This window comes from Balaenoptera borealis (genome assembly GCF_965194805.1).
Source record: "Balaenoptera borealis genome assembly, chromosome: 8".
Taxonomy (NCBI): domain Eukaryota; kingdom Metazoa; phylum Chordata; class Mammalia; order Artiodactyla; family Balaenopteridae; genus Balaenoptera; species Balaenoptera borealis.
The window spans coordinates 55267140-55287036 of NC_138865.1; the positions used below are offsets into that span (position 1 = coordinate 55267140).

General features: G+C 36.9%; 1 long non-coding RNA gene across 1 annotated transcript in view; it reads right to left on the bottom strand.

The window, feature by feature from the left end:
- Positions 1-760: 760 nt before the first annotated feature.
- LOC309633178 overlaps positions 761-19897 on the bottom strand; it is a 395503-nt gene continuing 376366 nt past the window's right edge. The window contains exon 3 of the long non-coding RNA XR_014247357.1: positions 761-935. This is a non-coding gene — a long non-coding RNA (uncharacterized lncRNA). The remainder of the gene's footprint in view (positions 936-19897) is intronic.

Here is a 19897-nt window from a genome sequence, read left to right on the forward strand (position 1 = left end):
ATTAAAAAAAAAAATGAAATATAGGTAAAGAACAACAGCAAAAATCACCTATAAACTCAGTATCTAGAATAACCTTTGATATATGGACTTCCAGATTGTTTTTACAATGTATCTATATGAAATTTAAAAAGTAGGAGAATGGTGGAACTATATTGCTATATTGCTTTGTGCCCTGCTTTGCTCATATAGTAATAAAAACACATCTACTACTCTATACCATTACTTATGCTGGCAACATGGCATTTCATTTTATAGATACACCAAAAACCTTATTGTAGGCCATTTGGGTTCTGTCCAACTTTCCACTGTTACAAATATTGCTTTAGTAAGTATGTCTGTACTTGTAATTTTGGTCCCATTTCTAATTATTCTTTAGGATAATTCTTGGAAATATAATAGCTAGGTCAAAGGATATTTACAATTTAAAGTTTGGATCAAAGGGTATCCATCTTTGTAAGGCTATAGCCAAAACACCCTTCAGAAAGTGTGTCAAAATTTTGTACAGCAGTGCCTCTTACCTACATTCTCATCCAAGAGTAGGTATTTTTTTCTTTTTCTTTTTTGTCTAGTGAGTATCTAAGAATATCAAGGAAAGGATAAGCTTATTTTACTTCGCTTTATAAAGTAGGTGTAAGTCCAGCCTCTGGGAATGGTCAGTGCAATGAACCTGGGCAATTTCTCTCAGGGGAAAACAAGTATAAAACCGGATAAGATTATTCAATACAGCTATTTTAGGGAGCGGAAATAGACAAAAGTTGGCAACAGTTTGAAAAGTGTTTATTCATGAAAAACGGCTACTGTATTTGATTAAAAACTGTGAATTTATAGCCTTCTTGCTTGTGAGTGTTTCCATCCCCTTCAAGCTTGGGTGGCAAAAATCTACAGCTTTACCAGTTGAAGATGATGGACTTGAGTTGGAGCAGGGGACAGAGTAGCTAGAAATTTAAGGGAGAAGGGATTTTAGAAGTGAAAGAACTATAGAAGTGTTGTGATGATAAATTCTCCATACACCCCTGTATGACGGCTAACCCATACATGCCTGACAAAAGGACACATACGAATATGCTGTGTCATTATGTCCTTGACCCCCACACAGCTTAATAGCAACAATGGAAACTTTACTGGCTTGACTATCTTAATATAGCCTATGCCCAATTATTGGCTGGTTAGCCACTAAATTACATAAGTGCAAGGAAGATGCTTAAGAAGTCATACTAAAAGCAAGAAGCAGGAAAGAAAGAAACTGAGCAGAGATACCAGCAGCTGCATATCATGAAGGTGACAGATTTCATTCAGACATATTTCAGTACAGAAAATTTAATTACCTACAAAGTGAAACAAAACCACTAGCTCCCTCCTAATACAAAATGAAATTCAGAACTGATACAGCATATTACCTACAATGTCCACATTTCAACCAAAAATAACTAGATATTCAAAGGAAACATAAAGAATGATTCACAGTCATTGAATAATATACTCAATAGAAACTGACTTCAAGCTGGCCCACATGTTGAATTTAGCAAAAACTTTAAAGCAACTATTATAAATATGTTTAAAAACTTAAAGAAAATTATGCCCAAATAATTAAAGAAAACATATACTATTACTAAGTAAACACAGAGAATGCCAACAAAAAAATAGAAACTATAGAAATAATCTAAAAGAAACCATAAACATGAACCTAAATCAGCTTGACAGATTTGAGAAGAAATAAGAATCAGTAAACTTGAAGATAGAGCAATAGAAAGTATTCAAGTTGAAGAATGCAGAGAAAAGATATTAAAGACAATGAACATGGAACTGAGGTATTTCAACATGTATGACATTGGAATCTCAAAAAGAGAAGAGATATAAAAGGGGGCAGAAAAATATTTAAAGAAATAATATCTAAAACTTATCAAATTTGTTATATTAACTACTGTTAACTAAATTAACTAATTAAATTAACCAATATTAATTAACTCGTTAACTTAATTCATGTTAACTAAGATGCTCAAAAGACCCCCAAGTAGGATAAATTAAAGAAAGACACACTTAGTTTGACATCTCAGTTAAAATGCTGAAAGCAAAAATTACAAAAAAACTCTTGAAAGTATCAAGAGAAGAACAACATATCATACACAAGGAATAATGACATGACTAACAGCTTACTCTTTATCAGACACAAGAGGCCACAAGATATTGTATTACATAATTAAAGTGCTTGAGAATAAAACAAGTGTTAACCAGGAATTCTATATCCATTGAATGTATCCTAGAAAGAGGAAGGTGAAATATAGACATTTTGCGATAAGAGAATTTGTCACTAGCAGACCTGTTATAAGAAATGCTGAAGGGATTTCTCTAAATGGAAGGAAATGACAACAGATTATAACTTAGATTCACAAGTAAGAATGAAGAACCACAGAAATGGGGTGTGTATGTGTGTACCTATGTATATGTATCTGTATGTGTATATTATTTTCTTCTTTTAATTACTTTAAAAGATATATTGCTGTTTAAGCTAATAATTGTAACATTGTACTTTTGGATTTACGACTTATATAGATGTAATTAAAAAAAACACAAAATAAGAGAAAGAGCTATATTGATATACAGTTCCTATATTTTAATGTAAGTCAGTTAATTTCAAGCAGATTGTGATAAGTGAAGGATGTGAACTGTAATCTCTATAAGCAATTGTTAGGACAAATATACAGAAAGTAAATGAAACTACAGAAGATTTAAAAATTCTATAAATCACCTGATCTGACTGACATCTATAGAAAGCTCCAGATAATAACAAATAGATATATTTTGTAAGTGCATATAGAAAATTCTATTCATTTTATGACTAGCATAGACCATATGTTAGATCATAAAATAAGCCTGAATATATTTCAAAGATCTGGAATTATGTTCTCCAACAACAACAGAATTTAATTAGAAATAAATGACAGAAATAAATCTGGAAAATTTCCACATATTGCCACAATTCAAAGTAACCCACGGGTCAAAGAAGAAATAAGAAAATATATTAAATTGACAGAAAACAAAATATCAAATCAAAATTTGTGGGATTCAGCTAAAGCCATGCCTATGGGGAAATTTACTGCTTTAAATGCTTATATTACAAAATCTCAAGGAATCCAACAAAAACCTACTAGAATTACACGATGAATTTAGCAAGGTCATCATATTTCTAGTCAGTAGCAAAGATCAATCTGATAATAACATTTAAAAATACATTAATAGGGCTTCCCTGGTGGCGCAGTGGTTGAGAATCTGCCTGCTAATGCAGGGGACACGGGTTCGAGCCCCGGTCTGGGAAGATCCCACATGCCGCGGAGCAACTAGGCCCGTGAGCCACAACTACTGAGCCTGCGCGTCTGGAGCCTGTGCTCCGCAACAAGAGAGGCCAGGATAGTGAGAGGCCCGCGCACCGCGATGAAGAGTGGCCCCCACTTGCCGCAACTAGAGAAAGCCCTCGCACAGAAACGAAGACCCAACATAGCAATCAATCAATCAATCAATTAAAAAAAAAAAAAAAAAAGAGAAAAAAAAAAAATACATTAATAATACCATCAAACAAAACACTTAGAAATACATTTAATAAATGATATATAAGACTCGAACACTAAAATCTACTAATCATTGATGAGATAAATTAAAGAAAACTTAAATAAAAAGATATACTAGGTTCACAGATGGGAAGACAATATTGTTCATATGGCAATTTTTGCCACACTGTTCTACAGATATAATGCAATCCCAGTATGAATCCAATAGGTTTTTTTGTGTGTGTAGAAATGGACAAGCTGGCTATAAAATTAATATGGAAATTCAGAAGACTAGAATAGCCAAAATAATTTTAAAAAAGAAGAACAGAGTCAGGGGACTTACACTACCTGATTTAAAGATTTACTATAAAGCTACTATAATCAAGTCAGTGTGGTTTTAGAATAAGAACTTACACATAGATCAAGGGAACAAAAATTAAGGTCAAGAAATAGACTCATATTTGATTTGATATATGAAATGTTTATTGAGAAAGGTGCCAAGTAATTTAATGTTGACAGGATAGTCTTTTTAATTAATGCTGCCAGCATAACTGTATTTTTTTTTTTTTTTTTTTTTTTTTTTTAAAGATTTATTGATTGATTGATTACCATGTTGGGTCTTCGTTTCTGTGCGAGGGCTTTCTCTAGTTGCGGCAAGCGGGGGCCACTCTTCATCGCGGTGCGCGGGCCTCTCACTATCGCGGCCTCTCTTGTTGCGGAGCACAGGCTCCAGACGCGCAGGCTCAGTAGTTGTGGCTCACGGGCCTAGTTGCTCCGCGGCATGTGGGATCTTCCCAGACCAGGACTCGAACCCGTGTCCCCTGCATTGGCAGGCGGATTCTCAACCATTGCGCCACCAGGGAAGCCCATAACTGTATTTTTATATGGGAAAAAAAAGTAAACTTCTATCTTTACCTCATACCATAAACATTAACTTGAAATGGATAAGAGGCCCAAACCCAACTGCTAAAAATCACAAAACTTCTAAAAGAAAAGACAGAAAAAATCTTAGAGACTGTGAGTTAGGCAAAGATTTCTTAGGACACAAAAATAAATGAATCATGAAAGAAAAAATATTTATATATTGGACTTCAAACGAAAATTTTGCTCATCAAAAACTATCATTAATAAAATGAAAAGGCAAACCGTATATTGGAAGAAAACATCTGCTAAATATCTATCTGACAAAGAATTATTTTCTAAAATATATAGAAGTTTTACAACTCAATAATAAAAACACAAATACCCAATAAGAAAGGAGTCAGAGGATAGATCTGAAAAAACAACTCACCAAAGAAAAAACACAAATGGCCAATAATTACAGTGAGATATCAGTACATACGCACCAGAAAAGCTCAAAGAAAAAGACTTACTGAGCATGTGATCAAGTTGGAACTCTCATACATTGTTGATGGAAATGAAAAATAGGCATGCTCCCTGGAAAGCAGTTTAGCAGCTCAACATAAAGTTAAACATAAACTTATCATAAAACCTAGTAATCGTACTCTGAGGTATTTATCCAAGAGAGATGAAAACATGCCTACATAAAGACCTGTACACAAATATATACAACAGTTCTATTAATAATAGTCCCAAACTGGAAACAGCAGCAAACGTCCGTGACTCATGAATGGATTAACAAATACTGGTACAATCATGCAATGGAATACTACTCAGGAATAATTAAAAAAAAAAAAAAAGAATGGATTATTGATATATGAAAGAATATGGATGACCCTCAAAAATATCATGCTATGTGAAAGAAGTCAGATATAGAAATAATGAAATAACAGAAATTATACAGCATCTGATTTTATTTAAAATCCTACAAAAGGCAAATCTATAGTGACAGAAAGATCAGTAGTTGCCTGAGGCTGGGGGTGGGAAACAATTGCCAATAAAACAAGATAACTTTTCATGGTGATGGAATCATTCTGAAACTTGATTGTGGTTGGTGGTAGTTGGATAACTACATGTATTTACCCAAATTAATAGAACTGTACACTTAAATTGAATTAATTTTATTGTATGTAAATTATACATCAATAAAACTGTTAAGTAAAGGGTATGAAACTATGCAGGAGTGCGGTGAACAACAGTTTTTGTAAACAGCTATAAAGCAGTATGCACAATAATGGGAATAAGCGAACAAGCTCTCTCTCACCCTCATTTCATCGCTTTTAAACTTCATTACTAGAGGCAATGACTAAGAGGGCTTTTGAAATTAGTTTTTACTCTTTCTCTAAATACTCCCAACTGAATAGTAGTGGTTCCTTCATCTAAAATACCAAATACAAATTCTGCCCAGATGGACAAAAGATGTATTGTCTTCAAACCACTCGGTTGGCTCTCTTATACTTAACTTTTACTTCAGATATCCAAGTTTAAAAGCAACCAGATGAAGTTTTATGGAATTTTGTAAAGAGAGGGGGAAAAAGAAGACAACGATGAAGAAGAAATAATGAAAACAACTTTTGCTCATGGGAGGAAATTTGCTGTGCCAACTTTTAGTTCAGAATGATCTTTCATTGGCCACATTCCAAATTCCTCAAAGTACAGGCTTATAATGGAAGTGCTGACACAATCTCAAATGTAGCGCTGTGAACAGGATGATATAATAAATGGTGGGTAAATCTACTTACTATCTTTTATGATAGTCTCCTTCCTTTGCAACAATTCAACTCATTTTAGTTTCTGTTGTTACTGTAGAATTATGTGAGAAAAGTGACTGAAGATCACGTCTTTTCCACACTCTGTTTCTCTGCACTCATTGTATAAAAATTAACCTTGGTGCGGAAGATTTTCAGACTTTTTTCTCCCTACATTGGCATAATAAGATCTTTTATGTATTTTGTTTGCATCAAGTACAAACTTTCTTTTCATTTCATCCATTCCTGTTGTCTTATTAAATAACTCAAACACTGTGGGATTCTTTTTAAACTACTAGTTCCTTTCAAGAAGATATCATCAATTTCTGTAACTGAAAAAAATCTAGATTAATAATTGTTACTTATTTGGGTGAAAGAAATATTAGCTCAGTTTTCACGTGTGCTTTTGTACTTTATATTTCCTGCTATATGAAGAATCACACAACTAAACAATGCTGCATTATTACTATATGTTAATCTGAAACTTAATGCATAGAAGGAAAGAGCACTAGATAGCAAGTATATTTTTAAAAATGCCTCAAATAAACCATGTCTAGAGAGATTGTTAATGATTCAAGCCTTTCTATAACATACTTGAAATAATTGGACTAAACTGCATGGAAGAAAATTCACAGTTCTTACTTTAGCAATGCATGTGTGAGATATTTAAACCTTTCATTTAAAGTTTCTTTTCCATGGCTTCATCTGGGATTCATCGTCCGAATTATTTAAGCCTAAATGTTAAATAGGTCTTTCAAATTATGATTTGCATGTGTGCACACAAGGGGCATGACTTACATTGTTGTGAGAAGCATACGTGAGAATTTCCTGAATTTAGAGCATATAAAAATCTCTAAGGGTCTTTCTGCACAGTTGACAATGATTAAGATCTGGTACGATAAATGTAGACATTTGATACTCAACCGTGGAGGACTGATCACTCACAATTGGGTAACAGGATGTGGAGCCTTCACATGACATTTTGTCCATTGAAATGTAGGTCCCATCCAAGGAACTGGATGGGGTTTACCACATGGCTGGCACTGTGGATGGAATGAATCTGGTTTCAACTTTCAGGTGGGATCAACACATAAAACTTGCCCTCCTAATGGTACACAATTGACATTCTCACTGGTAGAATAAGAATGATGCCAAGAACTAAATTAGCTGAAAATTTTTCTCTCAAATTTGGAAGATGACTGTAGCCACGGGGCCTGTATAGCCAAAATTACTAGAGATGCCTGCACTGCTCTTGACTAATTTTCTACTTCTTTGCTCATAAGTAAATGTCTTAATTTTTGTAGGAAAGTAAAAGGCTCAGTGACTGCTATATGACTTCTGGGATATAACATTAAAAGTGTTCTACTATGAATGCCAATGTTACAGTGAAGTGTATGTCCTGAACCCTTCTTCCCCCTGTAATCATCTTCCTATAGGCAAAAGGATAAGTGTGTCTATTTCCGTTATCCTAATTCTACTTATTATTTAAAAAATTTTATTCTTCTCTCCTACCTTTACATTATAATTTAGACAAATGATGCCTTCACTCATTAAAAATAATGTAACAGGGGCTTCCTTGGTGGTGCAGTGGTTAAGAATTCGCCTGCCAATGCAGGGGACATGGGTTCGAGCCCTGGTCCAGGAAGGTCCCACATGCCGCGAAGCAACTAAGCCCGTGTGCCACACTACTGAGCCCACGTGCCTAGAGCCTGTGCTCTGCAACAAGAGAAGCCACTGCAGCGAGAAGCCCGCACACCACAAGGAAGAGTAGTTCCTGCTCACTGCAACTAGAGAAAGCTCGCGTGCAGCAACGAAGACCCAATGCAGCCAAAAATAAAAGAAAACAAAACAAAACTAATGTAACAATGTGACTGCTCTCACTAGGCAGCATATGAGACAGTACAAAGATTGGTACAGACTTTAATTGCTATGAGCTCAAAGAAAGGAATGATATCTTTAGTGGTAAGAGAAAGCATAATGGAGGAGATGGGACTTGAGTGCGAAATGGATAGAAAAGGGGCAGGTAGATCAAAGAGAGATAAGAGTCTAGGATGATCTTAGTAATGTCTAGGAAAACCATTTTCTGGGGAGGAGTTGATGCGGGGCTCAACACTCAGGGAACATGTGTGCCTTCTCCATGTATAAGTCCTATAGTTTTAAAATGACTCTTAAAGGCTACCTTCAACTGCACAGATCCTAAACTCTTAGCATTAATAGAAAATGGGAACAAATCTGCCATTTTACAATGACCTTTGTTTGGGACATTTTTATTTACCTCCTGTATTTGTTAAAGTGAGGTGAGATCATGGAACAGATAAACCATCAAAATTTCATTAACTTAACACAATAAACATTTCTGTCTTGCTCACAATACAGACCAATGTAGATGCTACAAGTTGGGTGGCCTTCTACCCACCAACCACCTGATCATTCTGAAACTCAGGCTCCTTCCATCTTGCAGTCCCACCCCCTTCTAGGGTCTTAGACTCCTCTTCATTCAGAAAGAGACCATGGAGAAGATACATCTGCCTCTTCAGCACTTCCCAGCATGACATGTGTCACTTCCACTCATATGTCCTATGTCCTTTGGCTACAACCAGTTACAGTGTCCTAATTAGATGCAAGGAGGCTGGAAAATGTAGTTCCTAGTTGGACAGGGACTACTACCCCATGACAACTCAACATTGTGGAAGGGAAACATGAAACTTTGATAGTCAGCTACCTGTTCCTGCCACACCTCTACAAATGTGTGTGTGTGTGTGTGCGCGTGTGTGTGTGTGTGTATATATATATATATATATATTAGGCCATTATGTCTAAATGATCTTGCATTTTTGGAAAAATTTCCAGTAAAGCAATAGGTCAACTGGATTATGATAGAAATATTAATAAGGCTTACCTAGGAATCATTCTTAGATTACTACTCATATTTCTCAGCTGGCATTCATTCCATTCAATGATCACCCTAAAAAAGAACTTATCAGAAATTCAGCTCCTCAGCAAAGTCTTTCCGGCTCTAGGGAAGGATAGTAAGAGAATTCTGTCTTTGTAGATTTTGGTATTCTAGTTGAATTGTCTCATTAGAAGTCCCTCTGGCCTCTTACGGAAAATAGTCTTGTACAGACAGCACCTAATAATAAATCTCCCAAAAGCTGCTCTTCCTAAATCCTGGTCCCTGAGATGTCACCATACAGAGCTAGTTGCTCATCCATAAGAAAGCAGGATAAATCTAAATAAGCGGTTAGGACACACAAACAAAATAATAAAAGATGAAGAGGAAACAATCCCTCCATGGAGTCTCCCACATTGGTTTGTGGTAACACATTTGTTTCTAGTTCTGGGGAAAGTTTAGAGTATGGCTTTGAACAGCACCTGAACAAAACTACAAGGGGCTTGTCCATACTCTTTTCCAAGGCAATGACCCTTTAGGGTTCACCATGTTTTTCAAGTAGGTCAGTTATAAAATGAAAAGAGACATTTTTGCAAAACCCATTAGTGGCCAAGATGATTATGCTCTAATTGTTTCTATATTTTAAAGGAAATCCATTGCCAAATTTATCACTAATGAGACAACACTGATCCATTCTTAGAAAACCATTATATATTCTCCTTTTGGTGTTTTTTACTGGCATTCAATTTTCAGGTATTTTTATTTGATGTTTTATGTACTTTCATAGATCTCCAAGTTTCAAGTTTATTAGAAAGACCTATAGAGAAGGTCTCAAGAAATCCATGCATAGGGATCCTACAGCATCATTCCTTCATTTGGTACATGTTTATTGAGCACTTACGACGTAGAGACACCAGGCTAAATTCTTTAAAGGATATAAAAGTAAATTGACCGCCCCCACCCCGCAAGGAGTTTACAATATAGCTGGAGAGAGGTGATATTTATATAACTATAAAGCAAGAGTCTACACATTTTATTGGGCATGATATCATATCGCATCACCTCGTTCCATAGACTACTTTCCAATATGAGTCCAAGAAGGATTATTATTCTGTGTTCTATAAATGTTTACCAAAAACATTTTAACACATATCTGATTTTCTTCTTGTATAGCTATGTAACAGTATAGACTGACTAGGATATACCCAACACTTTATATAGACTCTCAGAACTCTAAGAAATACCATTCTGTAGGCAACAATCTTCTTTCTATAGGATCCTTTGAAGTTTTAATGTTACTGAAAGTTTAGCTTATTGAGGGATATATGTTCATTTCTGAAGGAGTTTGATATTCAATTTTATATGCCATAGGAGAAAAAGAACATAAAAACCCCAATGAGGTATCACCAAATAGCCTTATTTTCCAATGTCATGAATAGACAAAAGATCTTACTAGCAAGGGAATCACCATGTGCTGTATAGAAAGAACCTATTGCAGCTTTCCTTCTTTTGAAAGTACACACTGACAGTGAGCCAGTCTGTCAGCTGAAAAGGTATTTGGTGATTTAGAGAGGACTCCACTGCCCTTCTCTCTTCCGTTTTCTCTCTGGCCAACCCACACTCCTGGAAGAAAGGAAAAACATACTGCTCAGGGCCTAGAGAAATGAATGGAGGCATTGTCAGCCCAGAGAGGACAGGAATGCTTCACACATTGATCATCTTCTTCTCATCATGTCCACTCCTCTCTCTTCCCCCAAATATTTTTAAATGACTAATATCTGACCAAATGACATAAAAGAATGACTCTGAAATCTTATCAAGCATATTTTTGTGGAGCTACTGTGATCTGTAATTTAAAACTGAGTAATTAAATCAAAGTAGAAAGAAACTAGCAAGAAGGGAAAATAAGTCACTGATCTTGGGACTAATACCAAAAGGAGGTTATTGTGTTCATGAGTTATATGCTGTTACAATAAATACAGGTACCAGTGACCCCCAACCCCAGACTCTTGAATATAGCTGACAGGAAAAGAGATAGCAAAATAAATACAATGACCAAAAGCATCTAGTAAAAAGCATTCCAAATGTTGAGTATAAGATTCAACTTCCAAAGCTTCTGATAAAAGACACATAATTTAACGTGGCAAATTAAACAAATAGAAGGTTCACATCTTCCTGGTTTTTTAAAAATTTAATAGAACAGTACATATTTCCTATTTAAATGAATTTCTGTTCTCAGTACAATACTTGCATTTTAAAAATCTGACCATTTATTTTGTAAAATACAACTTAGAAATTGCTAGATCAAAATGTTTAAAACTGATTCTAGAGTTTACTTTGAAAGAGATGCGTGAGATTATGAAAAACTAGAACCCAGGGTAAGAAGACTTCTAAGGAAACTTTCATTCAGAAAGGAATGTATGCATCAAAGACTCCGCAAGAAAATATCTTGGCTTCTGGAATCAGTGTCCTACTTTTCTAAGAGTTTTTTTTAAGGGGTAGATAGATAGCCCTTGAGTAAGCTGAGAAAAGCTTAAGTGCTTATAATGCATAAGTTAATTTCCTACTACTTTTCTGAAATTAAAATTTTAAAATATACTTATAAAGATAGTTTAGGAATCTAGTTCTTTATATCTAGAACATTTACAGATTGAAGAGATTGAATTTTGTCTATTCTTTCTTTACTTTTCATAGAGTGCTTTCCCCTTAACTAAGAACTTCTGTGGGTTGAATACAATGACAGGTTCATTTCTGTAAGCCATGCACTGAAGCATGGGTAATGCACAAATTTTACATTTCCTGCCATTTGTCCTCTCTTCTGGTGGCAAGAAAAATGTGTTTCTGATAAATTTCTGAGTATGAACTAATCTGAATTCAATTTGGTCATTTGCAAGACTCAGGTCTTGTGTTTACCAGCTCTCTCACCTGTAAGAACTATAAAAGATAAAAGCTCAAAACGTTACCCTTTAAATACCATCTGGAACTGAGTTTGGCTGATACCCATACAATGAGGTAAGAAATCACTGCATGACTGACTATACTGCCTCCAAAAATAGTCCCCAAATGACATTGCACCTAACTTGGCCTTGGGAGCCCAGACATGATTCAAAATAGCTCCAGTGCACCTGGGAGAAGAGTATTATAAAGTGATGTCTGTAAAGTCCTGCACAGTAGAACTGTTAGATGTCAGTGCAATTCTTCAGGCAAAGCACACAGAAGTCAGATCAAATGAAGCAGTAGCAAGATACTGCGACCTGTAATCCATCCTGTACCTGAGCAAGCTCCTCCTTGCTGTGCACAATGTCTGCAGGTGAGGAACTGAAGAGGTTAGAGGCAATCCAATTCCAAAGGTGAGGACCCAGGAGTATTCATCTCAAGGATACTGGGCCTGGAGCGTGATTGCAATTTGGCAAGCCCAAGCCTCATCAACTGTAATTCACTTGTCCAGAGAAAGGTTTAAGGAAAAAAATGAACCAATGATGCAAGGCACAGAAATGGAAAAATTCCAAAGAGTCAGAGGTTGGTCATGTTTACTCAATTATGGCCAACAAGGTTAATCATTATAGCCCCTGAAGTGAAACGATCACCTTAGTGAAGAAGATGGATGCAAGTCATGTTCCCTGAGGGTGAGCCTTAGAGACACCTGGATTCCTTTGTTCTGGCTTTATATCTATAAAAGCTCAGTAAACACATAAAACTTCTTATTCTAGTTTCAGCTTTCCCAGAGCTCATCCACAGGGAGAGAGTGCCTGACCCTTACTTGACAGTTTATATGACACCAGGAAATCATGAAGTATCATCTTTGATTATGAATGGATATCCATATTCATCTCTGTCTACTTAAATCAGTTTGATTAGTAAGTCTCATTCAGTTCTCTTGGATGATTGACTCTGGATTACCCAACACAGTTATTTTTAAACTGAGGACTAGACCCTGGTCCACAGTGACTTCGCTCAGGTGATGGCCTCCTAGATGAGACCCATCCCCTTCGCTACAACATCCTTCCTAGCAAACCACAATTCACCCAGGTAGAAAAGTTATGCTAGAAAAGAAACACAAATGAGAAAATGATCAATGTTTTCTAGGCAAAGGCAAGGCAATTAGAAGCACACAATCAGAGAAAGCAGTGGTTCCTGCTGTCCTGCTAAATGTTAGGGATATTAATATTATTAGGGATATCAATGCCTGATAAAAATAATGCTACAAACCAGGATGTACTTTTAAAATTTTTAATATTTTAAAAATTATTAAATTCGTATATTTTTGCTTTAAATTTTAGTTATTTTATTTTAAATTTAAAATATTTCATTTTAATGTCAAAAATATCACTCTAAAAACAGTGAGCTCTCTAGCGCCCTTATTGGCAGGTCTAACCTTCACAGTCTGGGTTTTCATTCTGGATGATGGGTATGGTTCAGGTAACATCATCCGTCCTGTGCCATATCTGCAAATTTATAATAAGTTGCAGTACAGCCCAGTTTTCCCATAATTTCATTTTCTTAAACATTTAAGCATCCTCCTTCCTTTTAGAGTTGTATACCATGTGTGTGAAAATATTCTATTTTAGATGATTTTAAAAGGCAGTTTTGCAAAAATTTCTCAATGCTCATGTAAAGACAATAGCTATCATAGTCTGTTTTAAAAATGAATAGTAAAAAGTTATTATCTTTGCAGACTGTCAAATGAACATAGCGTGTTCACAGGGTGGACAACATGCTGAATATTTTACTGTAGCTTATTTATTCAGTCATTCAATAAATATTTTCCGAGAACCTATTAGTGCGAGGGAACAAAACAGACAAAAAATCCCCGACTTTGTGTAGCGGGAGAAAGAGAAAATAAAGGATGAGTAAGTAAAATAAAAAGTATGCTAAGAATAAGTACTCAAGGGAAGAAATGAAGCAGGAAGAAGGATATAAAGCTTTGGTGCTGGGGTGGGGGTAGTAGTGACATTCAGATGAGCTGGTCAGGGCAGGCCTCATCAGGAAGCTAAGTCTTGAGTAAAGACCTGAATGAGTTGAGGATCAAGATGAATTGTGCAGATACCTGGCAGAAGAGCATCTGGAAACCCAATCCAAAAATGGGCAGAAGACCTAAATAGACATTTCTCCAAAAAGACATACAGATGGCTAACAAACACATGAAAAGATGCTCAACATCACTAATTATTAGAGAAATGCAAATCAAAACTACAGTGAGGTATCACCTCATACCAGTCAGAATGGCCATCATCAAAAAATCTACAAACAATAAATTCTGGAGAGGATGTGGAGAAAAGGGAACCCTCCAACACTGTTGGTGGGAATGTAAATTGATACAGCTACTACGGAGAACAGTATGGAGATTCCTTAAAAAACTAAAATAGAACTACCATATGACCTAGCAATCCCACTACTGGGAATATACCCAGAGAAAACCATAATTCAAAAAGACACATGCACCCCAATGTTCATTGCAGCACTATCTGCAATAGCCAGGACATGGAAGCAAGCTAAATGTCCATTGACAGATGAATGGATAAACAAGATGTGGTACATATATACAGTGGAATATTACTCAGCCATAAAAAGGAACGAAACAGTGCCATTTGCAGACATGGATAGATCTAGAGACTGTCATACAGAGTGAAGTAGGTCGGAAAGACAAAAACAAGTATCAGATAATATCGCTTATATGTGGAATCTAGAAAAAAAATGGTATAGACGACCTTATTTACAAAGCAGAAATAGAGACACAGATGTAGAGAACAAACGTATGGATACGAAGGGGGAAGGGGGGGTGGGATGAATTGGGAGATTGAGATTGACATATATACACTATTGATACTATGTATAAAATAGATAACTAATGAGAACCTACTCTATAGCACAGGGAACTCTTCTCAATGCTCTGTGGTGACCTAAATGAGAAGGAAATCCAAAAAAGAGAGGATATATGTATACATATACCTGATTCACTTTGCTGTACAGCAGAAACTAACACAATATTGTAAAGCAACTGTACTCCAATAAAAAAAAAATTCAAATGTGAAACTCAAAAAAATAAGAAGAGCATCTGGAGAAAGGCCCCGAGGTAGGACATGCCTGGCAAAGTCAAGGAACAGGAGGCCAGTGTATCTAGAGCCTAAGTCAGTGTTTCTCAAACTGGGTTCCTTGATCCCTAGGATTCTAAAGTGTCTTTTGATAGCATTTTTACTCAAAGATTATGAGAAAAATACTACAATAGTGGCTACCTCTAATACCAGCATAAACAGTGACTGAGTACTTACAAGCCAGGCAGTGTGCTAAGCACTTTGTCTTACTTAACCCTTACAGCAACTTTGTAAAACAAGTTACTATTATTAAAATATACTGTTATTATAACCATATAACAGAGAGAGGAAAGGCTTGGCAAAATAAAGTCATTTGTCCAAGGCTACACCGTGGGTGATAAGAGTCAGAATTTAAATCTTGGCTGTTTGACTCTCAATCCAGTGCCTCCAATACAAATCAGTATCCTGTACTTCAGAGTGTGTGTGCGTGTGTGTGTGTAAAAGAGAGAGATTTCAAAATTTTGCCTACTTCTTTACCAGTTGTATGCCAAAACCAACTTTGATATGTCTGTTCACTAATCATCAGGAAATAACCTGTAATAAACATTAAGTCAAATGCCCATCAATGGGTGAATAGATATAAAAAAATGTGGAATATACATACAATGGAATATTATTCAGTCAGGAAATTTTGCAGTATGCGACAACGTGGATGAACTTTGAGGACATTATGTTAAGTGAAATAAGCAAGTCACAGAAGGACAAATACTGCATGACTCCACTTACGTTGAAGTAACTAAAATAGTCAAATTCATAGAATCAAAGAGTGGACTGCCGGTTGCCAAGGCCTATGGGGAAGGGAAATGGGGAATTACTAATCAATAGACATAAAGTTTCAGTTAAATAAGATGAATAAACTCCAGAGATCTGCTCCACAACCTTGTGCCTGTGGTCAATAAACTGTGTTATACACTTAAAAATTTAAGAGAGAAGATGTCATGTTAAGTGTTCTTACCACAATAAAACACATTTTTTTAAAATGTTAATAAATAATTTTATTTATTTGAAAATTTAAAAAATTACTAACATTAAAAATATCCTCAAACACATTGTCATTAAATTTTAAGTAGAAATTCACCATGTCACTCAGGCACCATACTTTCTAATGTCCTTCACTTCACTCCTGTTGGGTAAGGAAATGAGGAGTCATTCAGCTCCCTCTGGGGCCTTGGAAGGGGGTTTCTTAGACCATGCTCCTGGCTTCCGAATGCCTCCACCTCTTGTCTGTGGATATCACTTCCCACCCCTACAGGCTCTTCTTTTGGATGACACACCTCTTCAGCTGAGAGCTCTCCTATACTGCACCAAGGAATTTAGACTTGGTAGGAAAGACAGTGTTTTAATGAGGACTGACAGATGATCAGATGTTTTAGAATAGTAACTCTGGAGGCAAGGTGGAAGATGAATTCAAGTCTGGAGAGAATGGAGCTTAGAGATCAATTTAGAGAAATCTCAGGCAAGAAATGATGAGATCCTGAAATACAGGTGGGGGAGGCTTGGGCTGCCATAACAAAATACCACAGACTGGGTGGCTTAAACAACAGACATTTATTTCCTCACAGTTCTAGAGGCCAGAAGTCCACGATCAAGGTGCCAGCAAATTTGGTTTTTGGTGAGAGCTCTCTTCCTGCTTTGCAGGTGGCCACCATCTCACTGTGTGCTCACATGGCCTTTCTTCCATGTGTGCCTGGGGTGGGGGATGGGAAAGAAAGGCAGGGGAGAAAGCACTCTCTCTGATGTCTCTTCGTATAAGGACACTAATCCTATCAGAGCAGGGACTTACCCTTATGACCTCATTTAACCTTAATAAATTTCTTAGAGACCCCATCTCCAAATACAACCACACAGGGGTTAGGGCTTCACCATATGAGGGGATGGGGTTTGGGGGCATAACCATTCAGTTCATAACAGTATGTGGGATTTTGGTTTTGGAACTTGAGTTCAGGCTGGAATGTGAGAATGTCAACCTATAAATGAGAACTGAACCAATCACTGTTGATGAGATTACTGAAGAACACTGCAGAAAGAGGAGTGCTGAGGGGTTCTACAGTAACTCCAGCTGATGCCAACATTGAGGAAGCACATGCAGGAAGCAGCAGGAGCCAGGAAATTAAGGAAACAAACAAACAGAAAGGTAAAGGTACGACCAGGCAGGAGGAATACTAAGGCATTCAAGGAGAGGATGACTGGAGATTGAATAATGTTAAAACCCCTTCTCTGAGTAGTATGTGCAGTGAGAAATACCCATTAAATATGGTACCAAATGTGTTATTAGTAACCTGCATCCCTTCAACACAACATGTGCTATCACACGGCTATAGTTTCTTGATTGAGCAATCATTTACTGAGCTCCTCATGTGCCAACCACCGTGCTAGGGGCAGTGATGAAAAAGATAAATAACATATGCCTTCCAGGGTCTTAACAGTGAAACACTTACTTTACTGCTGTCAGAAAGCTCTGAGCTACAAGTCCTGGGCACACAGGTACAGGGCTTGTACCCAGTCTCCTTGGTCTAACTATTCTGGCCCAGCCTAATTCATTAATCAAATGTGTAACAGGCTGTTATGTATATTTTCACTTCCTAGTTCCAAATTTTGCTCTTAACCTGCTCAGATATTCTTTCAGTGTGGATCCCAGGTGTACCCGCGTTGAAAGCACTCTCTCTATAGTCACGTGAATAATCCATATGGTCTCTTGCTCCCCTACTTGCAGAACTCGACCAGAACCAGTTTATCTTTTGAGCCCGCATACCCCAATGATCCCTCTTGGGTTTCCTTTATCCTGTTTGAAATATTCCTGGTGGACTTGATATTCGTACATCAGTATCCAGCTCTTGTTGGTGTCATATGAGAATCTCTGGCTTGTACCAAATCATCCCATCCCTCCCCCGGTTCTCAGATTCTCTACTCACTCGCCCAGAAGCTTCCGTATTTCATCACATAAATCGTCACCTTCAAGAGTAAGAGAAACTCACTGGCAGTCTATCCATTGAACGGGTCTTGTAGAATATGCTTTCTTTGGCCAACACAGTGTTGTAAATTTAAAACAACTAGTTTCTCACATTTAAAAATCGGGAATTTTTTTACATTAAAAAAAAATCTGGATTTCGATGTTCTCTTGAAAAATCAGACAATCTGACCACAATCCTGCCTGCCAAGCACTGGTTAGTGCCGTGGGCCCTGCAGCCTTTACCAGGATCATAGGTGTTCTGATGTGCCACAGTCTCCACCGCTCCTCACACACAACCCCCAGCTCCTTTGTACTCCACAGGTCACTGCTCTCATTTCATTTCTTATCGGGCTCTTCAAATATTTGCATTTATGACCCTCCCTCTGGAAAGACACATCTACAAGGAAGCTGTAGGGTTCACTCAACTGTATCTATCATGCAACTCTTTAGTCGAATTCTCACTTTTTATAAATTCTGGCATGTCTAAAATGACCATCTATATTATAATTGTATCTTTCAAGCCAGATGAGAAATTCACATATTTTGCTGAGGATGAGCTTTAGAGGTTTTATGTTGGAGACTCATTAACACCTGCTTCTTTCATGGGGCACTCTCATTTACCGATCATCAACAAACTGTTTTATTATCACCTGTTGAAGGCTATTTTTTCCATGCTCTGAGTTCCATTCTTGATTTTATTTAGGCTGCTTCCAAAAAATACATAATATATGAATGCCAGCGAAGGCAGTTTTCTTTTTGCTTTTGGTAAATGTGTGTTCTGTTTTTACTGCAGTGTAGTCCTCTAGGAGTGCTGAGACAGCTGCTATTCAGACTGTAGCTTCCTATTGATAAATGGCAGACTTTGGTCTACAGCACTGTTAATCCAGCACCTTGAACTGGCAAAGGTTAGAAGACTGTTCCATCGTAAATCTCCCCAGAACCAAATATTTACTTGAAAAACATATGTGTCGAATTCTAAAATAAATAGAGAGATGGTGATGTGGCCACAGGTGAAAGGTCTGAAACTCAGAATGCACATGTTGTGTCCTGAGATGTGTCTCTAGCTTCCTGTGGGATTTCAGGAAAATCACTTAACTTCCCTAAATTCAGGTGTAGAGTGGAAATGTTATTATTTATCTGCCGTACATTGTACAGTCATGCTCGATCTTTGCAAAGCCTTGGATGTAGCATCATGCAAAGGGAATCCCACGACAGTCTAAGGATCTTCAAATATACCAAGCAAAATGGAGCACAAAAGGGTTCTCTCCAGCAACCAAAGGTCTATTTTCCTGGAGAAATTCAAGATCAGGGATGACATCTGTCCTGTGGCCATGTAAATGGGCTTCTTCCTACTCCCGTGTTGCTGGACAGGCTACCACTGTTCTCTCACTTTCTATTCTGGTCAAATATCGGGTCTTTCTATCTTCTCCCCCCAGCCGCCCCCATTTAATAAGAAACACATTCTCTTTTCTTAGGACACACACCCCCCTCCAAAAAAAAAAGAAAGAAAGAAAAAAATAAAGAGATTTAAGTAGAACAGCAGAATCTCTACCTACATACAACTTGCTAAATATATAGAGCAGAAAATAGCCAGAGCTGAGAGAAAGGAAAAAAAAAGAAGAGTGTTTTAACAGTAAAGTAAAACCACAACTAATGACTTCAGGAGACAGGAGCTAGGTAGACAAGCAAAGCATTACAGTTTTAAATATATGGGATTTGGCTTCACCTCCCCAGTAAGTGGCCTGGCACCAATTCAAATAGGCTGGTCTGGCACG